At 40.2% G+C, this 21,440-nt stretch overlaps 1 protein-coding gene and 2 pseudogenes across 9 annotated transcripts in view; 2 read left to right on the forward strand and 1 right to left on the reverse strand.

Annotated features, from left to right (window-relative positions):
• DLGAP1 (DLG associated protein 1) overlaps positions 1 to 21,440 on the reverse strand; it is a 1,249,700-nt gene that overhangs the window by 800,166 nt on the left and 428,094 nt on the right. The window lies entirely within an intron of this gene.
• On the forward strand, positions 3,437 to 4,289 carry LOC115842064 (serine/arginine-rich splicing factor 10 pseudogene; annotated as a pseudogene).
• Positions 18,805 to 19,730, forward strand: LOC115842063 (serine/threonine-protein phosphatase 2A catalytic subunit beta isoform pseudogene; annotated as a pseudogene).

Consider the following 21,440-nt stretch of genomic DNA (forward strand, 5'->3'; position numbering starts at 1 on the left):
AACTCCACCTGGAACCTTCCCCTCTATCTCTCCTACAGAACTAAAGCATTCATCTTCTGGAGGGAGAGGAACTAACCCCACCAGCCTTGAGTATTGGAAAAAACCCACTGCAGCCATGGGAAGAAAACAAATGAAACAGAACAACCAACAACCTACTCTTGAGGGAGGAGAAAGAATACATGCTGGGCTCAGAATTACAGATGGGGAAGTGGCAGGAGATCTCAGGAGGCCACGCCCCAAACACCCAGGGATACAGTCTCCACTCAGTAGTGATGCTAAATGCTAACAGAGTTCAAGTAACAAGTCATAGAGAACACTGCTCAAAGAGGAACAAAAGTATGGAAGGAGACCTGATATGAGGTTCAGCAAAGAAGAAACCTCAAGCTGAGAACAGAGCAGACATTGAGGAAAAACAAAACACCTCTGACAGCCCAGCCTGATCCTGAACACAAGGTACCACTGGAGGAATGTGAAGCTCATGGCTCACTGAGGTTCACGATAGAGACAACAAACTTCAAGCGTAACCTACATCCTAACTAGATTTCTCAAACTCTCGCATGAAAGGGCTAGAAAAAAGGAAAGGCATGCCTGTTTCTAAGCATGAAAACTGTTTACCTCAGTCTCTACTGAACTACACAAGGTATCCAAATTTCAACAACAACAAAAAATACGGGGCATATGAGAACGCAAGAAAAAACAACACACTCCCAATAGACAAAGCAATTGGCAGAACCAGAATCAACTATGACACAGATGGTGAAACTTCCTGATAGGAAATTTAAAATAACTATGATTGATATGTCAAAGAATCTACTGAAAAAGGAGGATCGCATGTAAGCTCAGATTGGAAGGCTCAGCAGAAAGGTGGAAACTATAAGAAAGAACCAAATGAAAATGCCAGAATTTTAATTTTAAAAATCCACAGTAAAATAGGTGAGGAATGGCGTCAACAGATTCACTCAACATAGTTGAAGAAAAAATCAAGGAACTTGAAGATACATCAATAGGAAATTCTCAAACCAGAATACAGAAATAAAGATGAGTGTGTGTGTGTGTGCGCGCGCGCGCGTGTGTGTGTGCATGTGCACATATGTGCGTGAGGGACGTAACAGGGTATCCAGGAGTGGTGAGACAATATCAAATGGTTTAATACACTATGTAATTGGAATCCCAGAAAGAGAATCCCAGAAGGAAATATTAGTTCCCAGGGCAGAACTAATATTTGAGGAAATAATGGCCAAGAATTTTCCAAAATTAAAAATGGACACTAAGGAATATTAGTCATAAAAATGAATGAAATAATGCCATTTGCAGCAACATGGATGGACTTAAAGATTATCATACTAAGTGAAGTAAGTAAGACAGAGATAGACAAATATCATGATACCACTCATATGTAGAATCTAAAAAAAAAAAAGATACAAATGAACCTATTTACAAAACAGAAACAGACTTACAGACTTGGAAAACAAACTTATGGTTACCAAAGGGGAAGTGTGGGGGGCGAAGGAGGGATAAATTAGGAGTTTGGGGTTAACATATATACACTACTATATATAAAATCGATAAACAATAAGGACCTACTGTATAGCACAGGGAACTCTACTCAATATTCTGTAATTACCTATATGGGAAAAGAAACTGAAAAAGAATGGATATATGTATATTTATAATTGAATCACTTTGCTGTATACCCGAAACCAACTCAATATTGTAAATCAACTATACTCCAATATAGAATAAAAATTAAATTAAATTTTAAAAAAAGAATATTCACACATACACAGAAAACCCAGACACTAAGCAAACACAGATCCAAGAAATTCAGAGAACACAGGAAGGATAAAAAGAGAACAAATTCCACTTTAGAAAAAAAAAGGCACATTCTATGCAGAGGAACAAAGATTAAAATTACAGTGGACTTATTGTAGCTAGAAGACAATGCAGTGCTGAAGGAGAAAAAAAAAGTCAACCCAAAATTCTACACCCAGTGAAAATATTTTTCAAAAATGAGGAAGTAAAGACACTCTCAGAAAAAGAAAAACTGAGATAATTCATTGCCAGCAGACCTTCCCTACAAACAGTGGTAAGGGAAGTTCTTCGGGCAGAAGGAATATGAGAGGAAACAAATTTGGACTGACACAAAGAAATGGTGTTGAAAATGGAATCAGTGAATATAACATAAAATTCTTTTTTTCTTTATTTTAATTGATTGAAAATAAAAAGTAAAAGTAAAAAATAGTAACAACATATTGCATGTTTATAGCATATGCAAAAGTAAAATTTATGGGAAAAAAAGCACAAAAGATGGGAGAGAGGAATAGAGAATATATTGTGGTAAGATCCTTGAAAGACCTTACATAACATGTGTAAAGTGATAAAATGACATCTGAGGGGTGGCTCTAATTAATTAAAGATGTACAGTGTACTGCAAATCACAAGGGCAAACACTAAAACATTAACACAAATGAATAAAGAAGCTAATATAACAGATAAAATGAAATTACAAATCATGCTGTTTATTAGAGAATATAATAAAAGAAAAAAGAAGAAACAACAGATGGAACAAACAGAAAGCAGCTTAAAAGATAGATAATAAAAAATAAGAACCAAATATATGCTGTCTGCAAGAAACAGTTCAAATATAAAGATACAGATAGTTTAAAAAGAATTAAAAAATGAACTACGTAAACACTAACCAAAAGAAAGCTGAAGTTGCTATATTAATAACAGATAAAGACGTCAGAAAAAGGAATATTATTAGTCATAAAGAGGGACATCGCGGCATGATAAACAGGTTAATTCTCCAAAAAGACACAACAATCCTAAATGCATATGCACCTTACAATAGAAGATCAAGATACATGAAGCAAAAACTGAAACGAGAAACAGACAAATCCACAATTATAGTTGAAGACTTCACTGTTCTTCTCAAAGGGATAGAACAAGTACAGAGTACATTAGTAAGATCACAGAAGACCTAAACAATGCAATCAACTTATTTGACATAATTTCTGTTTACATTTACAGAACACCCCTCTGGACAACAGAACACATAATCTCTTCAATTTCACATGAAACATTCACCAACATATACTTTGTGCTGGCTTATTAAGAAAACTTAAAATTTTGAAATAATAAAAATAACATAAAGTAGGACCTACTGTATGTAACAGGGAACTATACTCAATACCTTGTAATAACCTATAATGGAAAAGAATATGAAAAAGAATACATATGTATTCATCTGTATAATGGAATCACTTTGCTGTATGCTTGAAACTAACACAACATTGTAAATTAATTACACTTCCATAAAAAATAAATAAAATAGGTCATAGCAGAGCTCTCTGGCTGTGTCTTGAGGATCCGGCGCCAGAGGTGCAGACGGTTTGATGAGTCCCTTAGTGTCCCTGCTGAGACTCACACCATCATCATGTCCCCGTACCTGCGTCCCCCCAACACGTCTCTCTTTGTAAGGAACTTGCGGACGATACCAGGTCTGAAGATTTGCGACGCGAATTCGGTCGTTATGGTCCTATAGTTGATGTGTATGTTCCACTTGATTTCTACACTCGCCGTCCAAGAGGATTTGCATATGTTCAATTTGAGGATGTTCGTGATACAGAAGATGCTTTACATAATTTGGACAGAAAATGGATTTGTGGACGCCAAACTGAAATACATTTGCACAGGGGGATCAAAAGACTCCAAATCAGATGAAAGCCAAGGAAGGGAGGAATGTGTATAGCTCTTCACTCTATGATGATTATGACAGATACAGACGTTCTAGAAGCCGAAGTTACTGAAAGAAGGAGATCAAGAAGTCCTTCCTTTGATTACAACTATAGAAGATCTTATAGTCCTAGAAACAGCAGACTGACTGGAAGACCACGGCATAGCAGAAGCCGTTCCGACAATGACAGATTCAAACACCAAAATCGATCTTTTTCAAGATCCAAATCCAATTCAAGATCACAGTCCAAGTCCCAGCCCAAGAAAGAAATGAAGGCTAAATCACATTCTAGGTCTGCATCTCACACCAAAACTAGAGGCACCACTAAAACACATTCCAAAACACATTATACGTCTGGCTCAAGACATGAAAAGGAATCAAGGAAAAAAGCACCACCTAGATCCAGATCTCAGTCAAGATCACAGTCTAGGTCTAGGTCAAAATCTAGATCAAGGTCTTGGACTAGTCCTAAGTCCAGTGGCCACTGATAGTAAAAACCATGATATTTTTAGGCATGTATCATTCATTTACTCACAGTTTGGTTTACTTAAATTATCAGGAATACAATGTTGCAATGATGCTTAAAAAACACTTGTCAGTTTTCCCTGTACCAGGCAATGGTTATTATTAAAATGATGTGCGATTGAGAAGCCACTCTTAAGAGTCCAGTTTGTTTAATGTTATGGGCAGCTATCAGTTTGTGGTGTCTCTGTATATTTTTGTAACGAATCTCATTTTTTAATGCTTGAGGTATGAAAAGATGTTGGTTGACCATAATTTGCAACATTGTCTTATTAAAAATAACCTTTCATATCCATATTTGGTAGAACTGTTAACCTAGAAATGTAGCTTGCCAATAAGGTAGAATGATACAAAAGTGAAGTTGTAGCCACCGTACAACACTGACCGACCAGACACATTTAGGTTCAGGGTGGACCTTCTGGTCTTGTCAAGATGTCTAGACCCATGCTGATAATTTTTGGCACAGTGTGGAATAGTTATTTTGTTAACCCCACTGTCTTGGGAAATGACGCCAACTGGGTTAAGTAGCATTTTCAGGGAGATAGAGTTTTTTTTTTTTTTTTTTTTTTTTTTTGCTGTACGCGGGCCTCTCACTGTCGTGACCTCTCCCGTTGCGGAGCACAGGCTCCGGACGCGCAGGCTTAGCGGCCATGGCTCACGGGCCCAGCCACTCCGCGGCATGTGGGATCTTCCCAGACCGGGGCACGAACCCGTGTCCCCTGCATCGGCAGGCGGACTCTCAACCACTGCGCCACGAGGGAAGCCCGAGATAGAGTTTTTGATTGAAACACGGAGCCTTCACTTTCCTGGCTCCTGTGAAGATTTGGAACCATACAAACGTCGGAAAAACTCACCTTAAAATTTGGGCAGGTTGATGATGGCAGAAATAATTTTAAGGGAAAAGAATGCTCTTATACAGTACTCTAAACTTTAAGGAGCACTGTTGACCATAATATTGCTTAGTTTTCTTACTGCTGTTAAAAGCAAGTAAAGTGTTTCAAAGTAGGTTTTGTTTGTGCGCACAGTGTACAAGGACTGAATTTTGATGCTTAAAGCACTTGGTGGGCTTCCCTGGTGGCGCAGTGGTTGAGAGTCCGCCTGCCGATGCAGGGGACGCGGGTTCGTGCCCTGGTCCGGGAAGATCCCACATGCCGCGGAGCGGCTGCGCCCGTGAGCCATGGCCGCTGAGCCTGCGCGTCCGGAGCCTGTTGCTCCGCAACGGGAGAGGCCACAACGGTGAGAGGCCCGCGTACCGCAAAAAAAAAAAAAAAGAATGCTTATCAAGAGTGCCTTGTGAGCGATTCCACATGGAGGTGATCATCAAGACACATGATTCTGGCTTAAACATCTGGGTGGAGAAACGTATGAATCACCACGGTGACAATATAGTACGCGGAGCAAGACAGAGAGTTTAGCAGTAGGTACGCTGGTTTGGAGGTGCTAATAAGCTATCCAGAAAGCCACCGTCTAGTCACAGCTCAGCAGTGACATGTGAAGAAGAAAGAAGAATTTAGGTCTTAGTGCAGAGAAGTAACTGACATCTCAGGCACGGGTGATTCTGAGGGAGGAGAACTTAGTTGTGGACAGAGACAAAGAGGTGACCCAAGGCTCTGGTACCTACTGAAGACAACTGAGGTGATAAGAGAGAATTATAAGCAGATATTAAAGATGAAGCGGCAACTTGACCAGGTTATTGATGATGTTTGAGAATTTGGTTCAGAAATGTTCCCTTCAAACTGTAATAATACCTCTTCATAAACAGTGGATTCTGTACAGCACTGGACTAACTTCCTGGGACTGCTGTAGCAAATCATCACACACTTCATGGCTTAAAACAACTGAAATGTATACCGTCACATTTCTGGAGGCCAGAAGTCTGAAATCAAAGTGCTGAAAGGGCCACATTCCCTAGGGAGCTTCTAGGGGAGAATCTATTCCTTCCCTCTTCCAAATTTTAACGGTTGTCAGCACTCCGTGGCTTGTGGCAGCATCTCTGCTCTGTGTTCCCAGTATTTTCTCCTCCTCACTATCCCTCTGAAAACTCCCTCTGCCTCTTTCTTATGTGATTGCATTTAGGGCCCAGATAGATAATCTAGAATACACTCGTTCTCTCAAGATTGTTAACTTAGTCACATCCTTGCATTACAAGGCCATGTTCATTCTTTTGCCATTTTAGGTGTTATTGACTGGTTCTGGAGTTAGAACGTGGACATGTCTTTTGGGGGGCCACCATTCAGCTCACTACAAGCACTCTGTCAAAAATATAAAATAATAAGATCACTGTTAGCAAGGGATTGGGGAAAGGATATTCACACACTATTAACAAAAGTTAATTGGCATGATCTCTTTGGAAAACAATTTGGCAAAGCTAAAAAAAAAAAAAAAGGCTTGAAAATGTGTATATTGCCTTTAATAAAACAATTGCAAGTTTAGAACTTTATCCCCAAAAGAGATGTGGTTCATACAATGTGCAAGTATGTTCACCACTGTCTTTTTTTTTTTTTTCCCGGTACGCGGGCCTCTCACTGTTGTGGTCTCTCACGTTGTGGAGCACAGGATCCGGACGCACAGGCTCAGCGGCCATGGCTCACAGGCCCAGCCGCTCCATGGCATGTGGGATCTTCCCGGACCGGGGCACGAACCCGTGTCCCCTGCATCGGCAGGCGGACTCTCAACCACTGTGCCACCAGGGAAGCCCACCACTGTCTTTTTTATTATTTGAAAAGAAAACCTGGATTTAGCCTAAAATGCTCAACAATAGGGGCTTAAATAGGATTTAAATTGTGTGTGTGTGTGTATGTATGTGTGTATATATATATATATATATACATACACATGCATATATACATATATATATTGAATCAAAGACATGTATAGCCATCAAAATTGGTAATATAACTCCATGTTTATAGCATGTAAAAGGATTCACAATATCCTCAAATAAAAAGTTTTTTAAATGACATGGTATTTTAGTAAATAAAAAGGTACATCTAAAATAATCTCAATGAGTTGATCATACAAATATTAATAGGATCACTGGGATTTTATCAATGCATTTGATTTGTAATTTTGAATTGTTCTTCAGTGAGCTTACTTATATTTTAAAATAACTGAAAAGTCAATTAATGTATCAGACACATATTAACTTTTCTTCAAATATATTTATAACCCTCAGTTTCAGACATTTCACTGGTAAATTAGCCATAAATTTTCTTTTGATAGATATCTATCTTTTGATAGATAAAAAAGAAAACTATAAAGCAATATACACGAATGAATTTGGGGATTAAAGCCAAATATCTGTTTTCTAAATATAACAAAGTCCAAATGTGAAAGAAATTTGAGAATAAAACGTTTATTCCTAAGTGTAGTAAACATTCACTATTTAAGGAAAAACTAGCCTATAGCTGTGAATATACTCTACAAGCAATTTAAAAAGCCAATTATGTGTACGTATGCTTGGTAAATGAGACTGAATGAATTACATCTACAAGCTTATACACATAAATTATAAAATTTAATTGTTTCTGGAAGAGGCTCTAACCTTATTAAGCATCATGATTCGTGATGTTAGTGCCCACAAAATGCATCTTTCAAGACTTATTTTGATTGATATCTAACTCATAAAAGAGTGATCTTTTATACACTAGGACAGAGTATACTTTATAGCTCAAACCTAAAAAAATATCATGAAATTGCTCTTTTGCTCTCATTAAATGGGACCCACCAATTCTTCCAAAACCAGTAAATATTCACTGCTACAGGTATTTGCTTCCTCGTCTGGAAAACGGATTAATAAAAAAATGTCCTCTTAGAGTTTTTATGAAGAACTTTATGTAGATCTTCATAAAATGAATAATGAAAGTTGTGCCACGTTCGCTGGCGGAACACTTGCATCAATATTAAGGCGAGAAGTAGTTCACAAATCATTTAACTATGACAGTGATAAGGCAGCTATTGTTTTCTAAATTCACTAGGACCATCTGTTTGCCTACTAAGTGCAAGGTCTTTCACATCAAGCTACAGGAATCGTTTTCCTAGATTGTACTGTAGGTTGGAACCCTCAGCCTTGTACAACAAAGTGTAATAAAATGATTCAACTTCGCTCACATCACAATCTAAGAGAAAATTTTCCGAATTCATATTTTCTCAACAGAATTTGCTAGAAAACAGGGCAGATGTGCTCATCCATACCGCTGTTTGTTCTGGATGAGAACTCAGTGCTTCCTGAATGAGCTTCTAATACAGAAACTCATCATGGAAAAGCTGCTTCAATTCTGTCGGTTCAGAAGATGCTTTAAAGGTTGCCTCTTCCAGAGCAATATTTACAGATGTCCTGGGAAGGTGACACACTGCAGGGACCCTGAGGGCAGGGGACAATACGTCAGTGGAGGTGGTCAGAGAAGATCTTATGGCTGCTTGGGGAAGCAGAGGGCAGAGAATTTGAAGCCGCATGAATTTACGAGGCACTCCGTGAAGGTTGGCGGAGAGTCTTAAAAGGATGCAGTAGGATCCTTGCAGATGGGGAGGGAACCTAGGCAAACTTGTCCTCCTTTCTAATTTTACATGACTCCAGATAAACAACTGAGTTGATAACATGCTGCATCCCCTATCTCAGGACCCCAAGTTCCTCATTCCAGTTTAGAGAAAGTGTAAAAGATTAACACACATTTGCTAGAATTCATCTCTTCTGTTTCTGCTGGTTATGCCATCTTCCCGGTTTCAGCATTATCAACTTTTTAAAATATAAATTTCAATTCATGTACACTTGATAGAAAGATAAGAAAAAGTGATCACAGTCACCGGGAGAGAGGGACCTTTGTAATTTCAAGGATAAAATCAGTCATGTATCCTGCATTCCCAGCATTTTTCCTGCAAAATGGATAAGATCATGTTCACTTCCGGGGAAACGTAATAGCAAAAGGAAATCACAGCACCCAGACCCCGACGAAGCGTAGATAAGATCCAGGTTCTCAAAGGAGCAGGGTGCCTGGATGATGGTTGTGTTGGTCATGTGACAACACAACTGACGCTCTACGTGCACACAAACTGCTGATCCTTTCTGGTCCCCCAATTACCCTAACTCCATCTCCACACCCCCAATACAAGTAGGACATCAGGATGGCCGGATTTGAGGCCACTGTGGGAGAAGACGTCTTCCACTTCAAAGTCTCGCCCCAAGTGGTCTCGATAAGGCATTTGCAAGTCCTGTCCTACTCATGTCTTTGAGCTAGAGTCCAGAAAGCCTCTTTTTACATGAAAGTGCTGGCTGTGAATGCTTCTGCTTTTGAATTCTTATACTACTTTGCCATTCTCTCAGACCAAGGAACAGATTGATTTATTTAAAAGACCCATCTTAAGGGGAAAAGGGGAGGGATAAATTAGGGATATGGGATTAACAGATACACACCACTACGTATACAACAGATAAAAACAAGGACCTACTGTATAGCGCAGGAACTATATTCAATATCTTATAATAACCTATCATGGAAAAGAATCTGAAAAAGATTATATATATATAAAACTGAACCACTTCTCTGTACATCTGCAACTAATACAGTATTGTAAATCAACTATTAAAAAAGTTCAATAAAAAAAGGTTTTAAAAATTAAAAGACCTGTCTTGTTCAGAAAAGGTTTAAAGAGGATGAAACATGTATCATATTGATAAAGAAGTAGAGACCAGAGATGAAGCATGTTGGGACGTGGACAGATATCTCATATTTGCACCTTCTCTCTACTGGTTCCACAAGCTACTTCCTGTGTGACCATGGACCATTACATGCCTCAGTTTCCATATCTATAATGTAGGGATAATAACGTGACTGCATCAGTGACTCACTGTAAGAATTAAATGATAATACACATCACACACATAGCAAGCTATCATCTTCCGAGGACAAAATAGGTTCTCAGTAAATTTTCTAGGTATTAATAAATTGCTATGTTTTCTTACATATGTATTATCTCCTCGATTAGATCTGAAATTATGCAAAACCAACAAAATGTGATTGGCTACTTTCAAGAATACCGAGTAGCAGTAATCAGAAGGGAAATAAAACGAGAAAGAAAAGATATTAGATTAAATGACAAGTATACAAAATGTATTTGGTTAAGAAGATCGTTTGTTGAGAAATGATTATGAGATGATTAATGTTATTATAGATTGCAGAACTATCATTACAGATTTGGAGTTAGTGGAAACAGAATGCCTTAATGTAGGGGATTTGGGAAATTGTAGTTTGGTGTTATACCTGAAGATGCAGGAAGACTAGGAAGGGAAAGTTTCAGAGTTTTTATAATCTTGTAAACATAAGAACAAGGTGAGCCATAGACACAGTTGGAGACTAATTAAGCAAATGGAGCAGAGACGGCTTTCCCAGGCTCGGGATACCATATGGAGCCGGGCCACATGCAGAGGAAGCAAAGAATAAATGGGAACGGAGCAACAAGCAGATGGGTGAGGTCCACCTTGGGTGAAGGTTGGTGGTGGAGTTGGGAAGGGAGTTATGCAATCAACAAAGGACAGAACCCCAAGGGACACCCTTGGCTATACTCAACTTGTCAAATCCGAACCTTCTGGAATCCTGCAGACCTGCCAACGTAAGTAAGATAGGTGTCTGGGAATCCACATCACCGCAGCTTTTCTGCTAGGCCTCAAGATGCAATGAAGGCAGCTGGGATTAGGACAGCTTATTCTTTCGGAGGCTTTGGTCAGTTGGATGGCTTCTGGCAATTTTCACATCTTGAAATTTGGATCATGTCCCTTGCTGCCATCAAAGGGTGAGACCCAACCTAAAGAGAGTAGGAGGGGGGCTTCCCTGGTGGTGCAGTGGTTGAGAGTCTGCCTGCCGATGCAGGGGACATGGGTTCGTGCCCCGGTCCGGGAAGATCCCACATGCCGCGGAGCGGCTGGGCCCGTGAGCCATGGCTGCTGAGCCTGCGCGTCCGGAGCCTGTGCTCCGCAATGGGAGAGGCCACAACACTGAGAGACCCGCGTACCACAAAAAAAAAAAAAAAGAGAGAGAGTAGGAGGGGTGGGTGGGAATCCAGCATGCCTATGCCTGTTCAATCCAACTTCAGATAGAAAAAACATCTGCTGCTTGGGTCCATTGCTTTAGAAACTCTAGGATGGTCCCAGGTTAAACGCTGAGCTCCAAGTGGATCCTAAAATAAACTTGGTCTCCTAACTCTGTCCCTTCTGATTCTTGCTAGGTAACCATCCCAAATCCTTAAGGCGATCGTAACACCTGAAGTGACCCCATTGTGTCCATGCTCAATGTCTTATCACAAGATAACTTCACAATACAAAGAGGACCTTTTCTGTCAAACAGGAATATAAACTGTGCAGATCTGTGCTCATAGAGGGAGACATTTATTAAAACGCATTTAACTTTGGGCATTTATTGGATCTTTATCAAAAGATGTTCCACTTCTCTGAGTTTGATCATCTACCTTTGGTAACAAGTTATTATAGCAAAAGTGCTCTTACTTGATCAGTGGAGGGTAGAAACGGGTACCAGGGATTCCATAACTTTACCATCACATTAAAACAGGAAGTTGGTGCTACGTGATCAGATCCCACTGGGGTAGAAAACAGTCTATAACATGAACCAAGAGAGCCTGGGTCACATCACTGGGGTCATCAAATGTCACATAATAAGCACGGGCAGGACACTTTGGTTTCAACCAAGGATCTAAGAGGGTTTTAAAAAAATTAAACGGTGAAAATCTCAAAACAGCCCAAAGAGTAACAGTATTATTACTTCTGTAAACCTTGCAATGTAATCTATTCAGGTCAGTATATGATTTCATCCTGAGTCATTTACATATATATAAATGTTAATGTGTGTGTGTATATATATATATATATATATATATAAATCCCACCTTACTATATTCTCTTCCAGGATGAGTTAAAACATCAGGATAAAATGAATAACTATGAATAAATTGAACTTCACTTAATTAATTCAAGATTATCATTAAATATTAACGAACATGAAAGTGTGATTGCTGAATATTTCAACACCCATCACGCTAAGTGTGCGAAAATATCTCTCTTCTCGCACTTTATACTTTCTTCATGTGACTGTGTTGTTTTTCTTAGTCATTTTGCCTAAAGTGAGTATTTATAAAATGTCTTATTCTGACATCCCCTTGCAATACTGTCCATTTATTTCTAACAGAAAAATATTAGACCCCAAATCACAATAAAAACCACCTTTGAATGCTAATATCCACCCACCAGATTGGCAAAAATTAAGAAGGCTGGTGACACTAAGTGTTGGCAAGGACTTAGAACACTGGGGACTCTGAGATGCCACTGGTGGGAGTCCCAAGTGGCACAGCCACTTCACAAAACAGCTGGGCATCATCTTGAAAAGGTGGGACACTGCCCAGCCCAGCCTTTCCCAGAGATTTATCACGAGACATGCCTAAGAACGTCTGTGGCAGCCTGGTTGGTGACAGCAAAAACAAACAAACAAAAGCGACTGTCAAATAAACCAAATACACAAAAATGAGAGAAGAGATGAATGAACTGTGCATAGCTGGAGTTTGCACATCACTGCAACAGACTGACCACGTCCGTCAGCGTGGCCGGATCTTCAGAGCATACCGCTGGATAGAAAAAGCAAGGTGCAGAAGAATACGAACACTTTGCTGCCATTCTGATCAAGTTCAAAAGCAAGCACAATTTTTAAGAAATAGATGTTTAGCAATAATGCATATAATGGTCAAAGAATAAAGCACAGAGAATACAGAGAGGAAAGCTCCACAGAGTAGTTCACTGTGGAGGATGGAGGATGGGGACCGAATGCAGGAAGCCGAGGGCATGGGGAGCCTCTCATGGCTGGTGATGAGGCTCTTCCTGTACGTGGACGTCACGTTTGTGGGAGGTGTTAAGCTGTTACGTTTCATATTATAAATAGACATTTAACGATTACAATATTTTTTAAATACACCACTTTAAACCCAAATATTTCCTTTAAGGCTACACATTGTACACCTGAAAAGCAATATTCACTTCTCCCAAATTAAGAGTTCTGGTTTCCATTTCTGAAAGAGTCACTCATTGTTCTGTGACCTTGGACATGTCACTTAATCTCTCTGAGGATCTTCTTCTTTCAGCCTGAAAATACAGGTCGTAAGGAACAATCTCTTGGGGTTTTTCTACGAAATATTCTTATAATTGTATAAATCTCCAAGCCGTCTACCTTAGGCAGTGTTCAGTCTACCTGAATTTAATTCTTGAAAACAAACCCGCAAGAAAAATGTACACGTGTCCGCATGTGTCTGTTCTGAACACTCACTTATTTAACTAAACACAATGTTAATTTCCTCTCCGTTCCTGAGTTCTGCCACCCTAGGATTTAAACTTCCCTCTGGGAATTTAGCAGAGCCAGATGGAGATTTTTTTTTTCTCCTACAGTTCAAGCTAAGATTTGACTTGAAAATCAAAGTGGCGTGCAGCTTTACACAATGGAAATAATACCAACCGTCAATTAGAAGTCAACTCCTATTCCTGGCTTCAACATTTACCAGTTAGATGACTGTGGTTAAAGTCACTTAACTTCTCTAGACCTCAACTTATTCATCTGTAATAAAGCACCAGAAGTGGGTCAAAGCTCTCTGGAAACATTTTCTGTTCCAGCATAGTATAATTCTACCTAATTTTAAGTTTCCTCTTGGGAACAACTTTTTTACCTAATAATCAACTGTTAACAAAAAGTATTCAAATAGCTTGTAGAAATCAAGCACCAAACCAAAACTTCTGAAAACCACGAAGTTCCACCAGGAATACCTTGTTTTTGAAGAGGTTAAAGGAAAATGGGTCCATAGACTGATTGAGACACGTACAAAAATTCTCATTTTCATTTGTTAATCTGATTTTTATAAATATACTAGACATTATTCTAGCCACCGTAGATAGAGCAGCCCTCACACACCTTCCTTCCCTGTCACAACCAAGTAAGTACCTATTCTGAAAGATCCCTGGTGAGCCAAGGGCAACGATACTCTTTATCTCTTTGACAATTTAATCTGTAATCGCAACAGAACCTGAAAGCATCTTACTTGTTAGAGATCTGGCGACACAAACCCCTACACCCACCTACTTGACTCACCTATTCCTTCTTCAGACATTTCTAGTATATGCTAGTATCAAAGTCTGGTTGGGCTCTAGAAAGTAAGCTCTGCTAAAGAAAACAACAAAGTCAATGATCCTTTGCTGCATATAATAATAAATTAAATTAAGCTCTTTAGTTTATGTCCCAAAGCTTCTCCACAATGTATATCTTGCCACACACCTTTCATTCCAACCATCACAAATTATTCACCACTATCTAAACACATTTACCCATTTTGTTTCCTCACCCAGCCCTTGAACTTGAGCCTGGCTATGAGACATCTCCTACAGAGCCCAACCCCAAAGGTATCTCTTCCATCATCTTCTCCATCCTATTTTCTATTTTAGGAATTAAAGCAGGTGCCTTCCCCCCAAAGCATCATGTCCCTATACAACAGCATTTTCCTCTGCTGCTTTATGTCACAGACACTCATCTACACACGTCTCTCCAACAAGTGTGTTATGTCCTGTCTGAATTCTTGACCCACAGAATCTGTCAGCGTGATAAAATGGTTTTTTTGTATCACTAAGTTTTGTAGTGAGTGATTGGCTAAGCAAGAAAACATAACAGTCACGCTAACTCTTCCTCTCTCTCACTTTGTTTTTTGAGCTATAATCTGGTTTTTGAACTTTTTTCCCAAACACTCATTTTTCCTGAATCTGTCCAGATTATAGAAATAGTCTGTACATCACTCTCATACCACTGGGCCTCCATCACCCAGTTCACCCACCCTGGGACCCACATGCTTTCCATTTGTTCCAACAGCATCGTCTGGTGTTCCCAATTCTCCACTTATCTGGGGGATGAATGTTTCTTCTGTTGGTCCTGCAAGAAGTCAGTTCTTCTCAACCAGCTCATGAAGAGACCAGCATGGCAGCAAAGTCTTACACTATGTTGTAGTAAGTACACATAAGATACTGTTGGAACCAGAGGAAGTGGTGTGTAAAACTTCCCGGGAAGCTGTGGGAGGGAAACTTGAGCCACCCTGAGCAATGCTTAGATGTCTGCCAGGCAGAAAAGTAAGTAAGGGCAAACCAAGACGAGGAAACCACAGAGGCCACACAGAGACAGAAACGTGATAAGAGATAACATGACTTGAGGAGTTACATATAAGGCAACCTGAAGCATACAACTACATACGTGAGGTGGAGGACTGAGAGTTAAGACTGAGACACTATGGAGAACTGAATGGAGGTTTCTCAAAAAACTAAAAATAGAGCCACCATATGACTCAGCAATCCCACTTCTGGGTATGTATCTGAAAAAACCAAAAACACTAATTCAAGAAGATGCATTCACCTCAATGTTCGTAGCAGCACTATTTACAATTGCCAAGACATGGAAACAACCTAAATGTCCATCAACAGAAGACTGGATAAAGAAGATGTATGTGTGTGTCTCTCTCTCTCTCTCTCTCTCTCTCTCTCTCTCTCTCTCTATATATATATATATATATATATATAGACTCAACCATAAAAAAGAATGAAATTCTGCATCTGCAGCAACATGGATGGACTTGGAAGGCATTATGCTAAGTGAAATAAGTCAGACAGAGAAAGACAAATACTGTATGATATCACTTATATGTTCAATCTAAAAAAGTCAACAAAATAGTGAATATAACAAAAAAGAAGCAGACTCACAGATAAGGAGAACAAACTAGTGGTTACCAGTGGGGAGATGGGGGAGGGGCAATACAGGGGTCGGGGAGGGGAGGCACAAACCACTGGGTGTAAGATGGGCTCAAGGATGTATTGTACAACACGGGCAATACAGCCAATATTTTGTAATAACTGTAAATAGAAAATAACCTTAAAATTGTATAAAAATTACAAATTAAAGAGTTAAGGCTGGGAAAGTATACCTGACTAGGTCATAAGAGGCCTTAAATGCCATACTGCAGAGTTGAACTTCATCTAATAGGTCACGAGGGCAAGACATCAAACAAATTAATTTGGAAATTCAGCTAAAAGAAACATTTCAGGGCTTCCCTGGTAGCGCAGTGGTTGGGGGTCCGCCTGCCGATGCAGGGGACACGGGTTTGTGCCCCGGTCCGGGAAGGTCCCACATGCCGTGCAGCGGCTGGGCCCGTGAGCCATGGCCGCTGGGCCTGCACGTCCGGAGCCTGTGCTCCGCAACAGGAGAGGCCACAGCAGTGAGAGGCCCGCGTACCGCAAAAAAAAAAAAAAAAGAAACATTTCAAAATGATTTGTCTAATATAACTTCAGAGGATTGTTTGGAGGAGGGTGAATAGGAAAACAGAATGAGCAGGAAAGGAGGCTCTTGGATTAGCAAAGAAAAATAGACGGTGAAGAGACCAGGTAGGCTGGAGGTTGCTGGCTTGTGGAAGGGAAGTTGATTTGTGAGAATAATAGGTCGGCTGTTACAGAATAACAGAGAATAAAGGTGGGCGGTTAGTAAAATTTACGAATGGATGTGAAGAAGTCAAAATAGAAGCCATTTCTCTTTTCACTCACCTGAAAGCTACCTCAGAAATCGCCCAGGTTTCGGACTTGAGCAGTAACTAGGAAGATAATGTACATGCAACAAAAAATAGAGTCACATAAAAACACTGACATAAACCTCAGAATGATGGAAATGTATTCTCGTAAAATGAAAAGGGAAGGACTAGGAGGTCTGGAAAGATAACTCCCACAATCCCAGAAAACAATGGACAAGGTAGAAGAGAAGTTCCCAAGTCGATAAAGTTCAAACGGTCACAAAAGAGGTCAGGGCAGTCAGTCATCTCTCAATCCCAACATCAAAGGAGGGAGGGCACTGATGGAAAATCACCATGATTCAGCTGCATCCATCACTGAACTCTGAAAAGAGTTCGGGTATGTTTGAATGCAATCGATCCGGACGTTCTACAAATACATAACTCTTTAATCACAGTCATAAAATCACTCAACAAAAATCTCATTCTGGAGAGATGAAAGCTAGCTGCTTCAATTCTGAAGTCTTTGTTTCACTTCCCTCTCCCAAAACATGAAAAGAGTAAACTTGCACCCAGAGCCTGGATAGCGGCAGGTCACGGAGACAGGAAGTACAACCAGGGAAGTTGCGGACAGGCTTGCAATGCAGAAGAGCTGGGAGGGGCTCATGGCTCAGAGCCGAGTAGATGGACACACAGACACACACAGCTAGGTGGCTAGAAACCAGCAAACTCCAGGAAAGGTGGCCAGAACAAGCAGCCCAGAAGCTCAAAACATGCAAGATGACTTTGGGAGCGAGGAGAAAGTCAGAAGCTCACAGAAACATTTCTAGAAGTAGGCAAGGGTGGAAAGCTCCCAGGGAAGTGGTCTGGAAAGCAGGAGAACATGGCCAAGTTAGGGAAACTCGAGCAACAGTCCCTTGTTTCAAGCAGTGATGTTGTATGTTTTTCCCTCCATGGAAAGTGCCAATTCCCAAGCGTGATTGCCTGGGAACTCTCGGCAGAGACATACAAACATAAGTATTTGGCTGGAGGTAGGAACCTAAAGGCCAATCGTTCTGAAATGTTAACGTGGGTGATGATCACCTGGAGAGCTTGTTAAAATGTGGCTTCTGAGCCCCACCTCCAGAACTGCTGATTCAGTGAGTCTGAGCTGGGCCCAAGTATTTGCATCTCTGACAAGTTCCCAGATGATACGATGCTGCTGGTCCAGAGACCATACTTTGAGAACCAGTGTCATGGGCCCTCAGTTCTCATCCCTAGACGTGTCCTGGAATCATTTGGCAAGCTTTGTAAATGCTCACACCTGAACCCACCCTACAGGTGAAGATGAGGTGGTCTAGGACAGAGCCTGCGATCGGTATGTTTTCAAAGTTCCCTAGATGTTTCCAATGCCTACACGAGGTTGAGAATTACTGCTATGTGGGGATGTAAAGTTAAATGATGACAAACTAGTTCTGTTTGGGGTATCTTTCTGAAAGGAAGCTGGCTTCTCTCTTTAAACCTAGGGGCTTAAACTCTTTTTTTTTCATTAACATATTTTTATAAATTTTATTGGAATATAGTTGATTTACAATGTTGTGTTCGTTTCAGGCATACAGGAAAGTGATTTAGTTATGCATATATTCATTCTTTTTTCAGATTCTTTTCCCAGATAGGTTATTACAGAATATTGGGTAGAGCTCCCTGTGCTATGCAGTAGGTCCTTTTTAGTTATCTATTTCATATTTAGTAGTGTGTGTATGTTACTCCCAAGCTCCTAATTTACCCCTCCCCACCATGTTTCCCCTTTGGTAACTGTAAGTTTGTTTTAGAAATCTGTGACTCTGTTTCTGTTTTGTAAATAAGTTCATTTATATCATTTTTTTAAAAATTAGATTCCACATATGACTGATATGTGGGAGCTGGCGGCGGTGGTGGCGCTGGGCGAGGGGACCGGCGCCCGGGGCAGGGGCAGCAGGGGAGGGACTTGGGCCGCCATGGACGACAAGGCGTTCACCAAGGAGCTGGACCAGTGGGTCGAGCACCTGAACAAGTGTAAAGAACTTAGCGAGAACCCGGTGCGGACGCTGTGCGAAAAGGCTAAGGAAATTTTAAAAAAAGAATAAAATGTGCAAGAGGTCCATTGTCCTGTTACCATCTGTCGAGATGTGCATGGTCAATTCCGTGATCTTATGGAACTCTTTAAAATTGGTGGGAAATCACCAGATACAAACTATCTATTCATGGGTGACTATGGAGACAGAGGCTTTTATTCTGTGGAGACTGTGACTCTTCTTGTGGCGTTAAAGGTGTGTTATCCAGAACACACTACAATATTGAGAGGAAACCACGAAAGCCGACAAGTTACCCAAGTATATGGCTTTTATGATGCATGTCTGCGAAAGTATGGAAATGCCGATGTTTGGAAATAGTTTACAGATCTGTTTATCTGCCACTTACAGCTTTAGTAGATGGACAGATATTCTGCCTCCATGGTGGCCTCTCCCCATCCATAGATACACTGGATCACGTAAGAGCCCTGGATCGCTTACAAGAAGTTCCACATGAGGGCCCAACGTGTGAGCTCTTATGGTCAGATCCAGATGACCATGGTGGGTGGGGTATTTCACCACTCAGGGCTGGCCACACATTTGGACAAGATATTTCTGAAACACTTAACCATGCCAGTGGTCTCACACTGGTTTCTCGTGCTCACCACCTTGGAACGGAGGGATACAACTGGTGTCACGATCGGAACGTGGTTACCATTTTCAGTGCATCCAATTACCGTTATCGTTGTGGGAACCAGGCTGCTATCGTGGAATTAGATGACACTTTGAAATGTTCCTTCCTTTAGTTTGACCCAGCACCTCGTCATGGAGAGCCTCATGTGATCCACTGCACCCCAGACTACTTTCTGTAAATTCCTCCTGGGAAAACCTGCCTTTGTATGTGGAAGTACACCTGGCTTTAAAAAAATATATATATATATATATATATACACACACACACAAAACAAAACCAAAAAAAGCAACAGTAATCTATGTGTTTCTGTAACAAATTGGGATCTGTCTTGGCATTAAACCATATCATGGTTTAACTGTGCCATACTAATGATGAGCACTTAGCACAACTTGAGACTCAGATTAGTTCAACGCTATGCTCTAGATCGGCCGGTCGTAACAGTTTGCCTGCTGGATTTGTAGCAACCATTTTCCTTGGAACTGTTCAGGCAAAAAAGATAACTAACTCCATCTACTTTTGCACTTACTTGGAAATTTTAGTTAGAGTGTTTAACTGACATGGATAAATAGGGCTGGATTTTTATTTTTAAGAAAAATTCACAAGCTAACTTCCACTTAATTCATTACCGTTTATTTTATTGAAATGTATAATTAACTGAAAGAAAGATTCTTAGGGGTACGTTGTCATAACATTTAAAGAGATTTCCCTTCATTTAAACTAAATTACTATCTTATGTTGATTTGCATATTTCTGTATATTTATCATGATAGTACTTGCATTCTATTTGGTGTACTGAGCAAATGAACTTTCCATTTTAAACAAAAATAAAGGCGGGGGTGGGGGGCTTCCCTGGTGGCACAGTGGTTAAGAATCCGCCTACCAATGCAGGGGACAGAGGTTCAAGCGCTGGTCCGGGAAGATCCCACATGCCACGGAGCAACTAAGCCCATGCGCCACAACTACTGAGCCTGAGCTCTAGAGCCTGCAAGCCACAACTACTGAGCCCACGTACCACAACTACTGAAGCCCGTGCTCCACAACAAGAGAAGCCAATGCAATGAGAAGCCTGCACACAGCAACGAAGAGTAGCCCCCACTTGCCGCAACTAGAGAAAGCCTGCACACAGCAACAAAGACCCAATGCAGCCTAAAATAAACAAATTTTTTTTAAAATGACTGACATGTGGTATAAACATATAATGGAATATTACTCAGCCATAAATTTTTTTTAATAAAACAACTACATAATGCCATTTGTGGCAACATGGATGGACCTAGTAACTCAGACAGAGAAAGACAAATATCCTATGGGCTTAAACTCTTCATGGGGTCCAATAATGGATATGTTTAACTAAAGCACTTACAGCTCCTGCTCAGTCAAAATCTTATTGATACCAATAAAGTGTTTAGGTAACATCATCAAAAATTTATAAACCATCATAGAAGGCTCGATTTATCTTTTGGAAACAAAGGAGAAATCACTAACAATGGAAGGAAGACGTTGGTTTTCTCCATTCACACTGCCAGGACTTAGAAGAAAAACAAGTTTTCCAAAACAACGATAAAGCAGCCCAGAGGAAAATCCAATAAAATTGCCAAGGAATGACAGTGCTCTAGGAACAGATGGACTGGTTCCTTTCTGAAATTTTATGAAGAATATCGATGAACTGAAACATTGACAAAGATATTTAATGCAACCTTATAGGGAAAGTAATCAAATCTCTTGGAACATTCTAGCCAAGCGAGATGCTTGAATGCAAGGACAATGAATTAGAATGAATCAGAATTACTGAATAATTGAACAGTTAACAATAACTAATGGAACAAGTCATGCTGTATGATCTTGGTTTTGTTTATGTTTCACGTCAGGTGGTATGTGAAGTAAATAA

The sequence above is a fragment of the Globicephala melas genome, chromosome 13 (genome assembly GCF_963455315.2).
Source record: "Globicephala melas chromosome 13, mGloMel1.2, whole genome shotgun sequence".
In the NCBI taxonomy this organism is placed as follows: Eukaryota; Metazoa; Chordata; class Mammalia; order Artiodactyla; family Delphinidae; genus Globicephala; species Globicephala melas.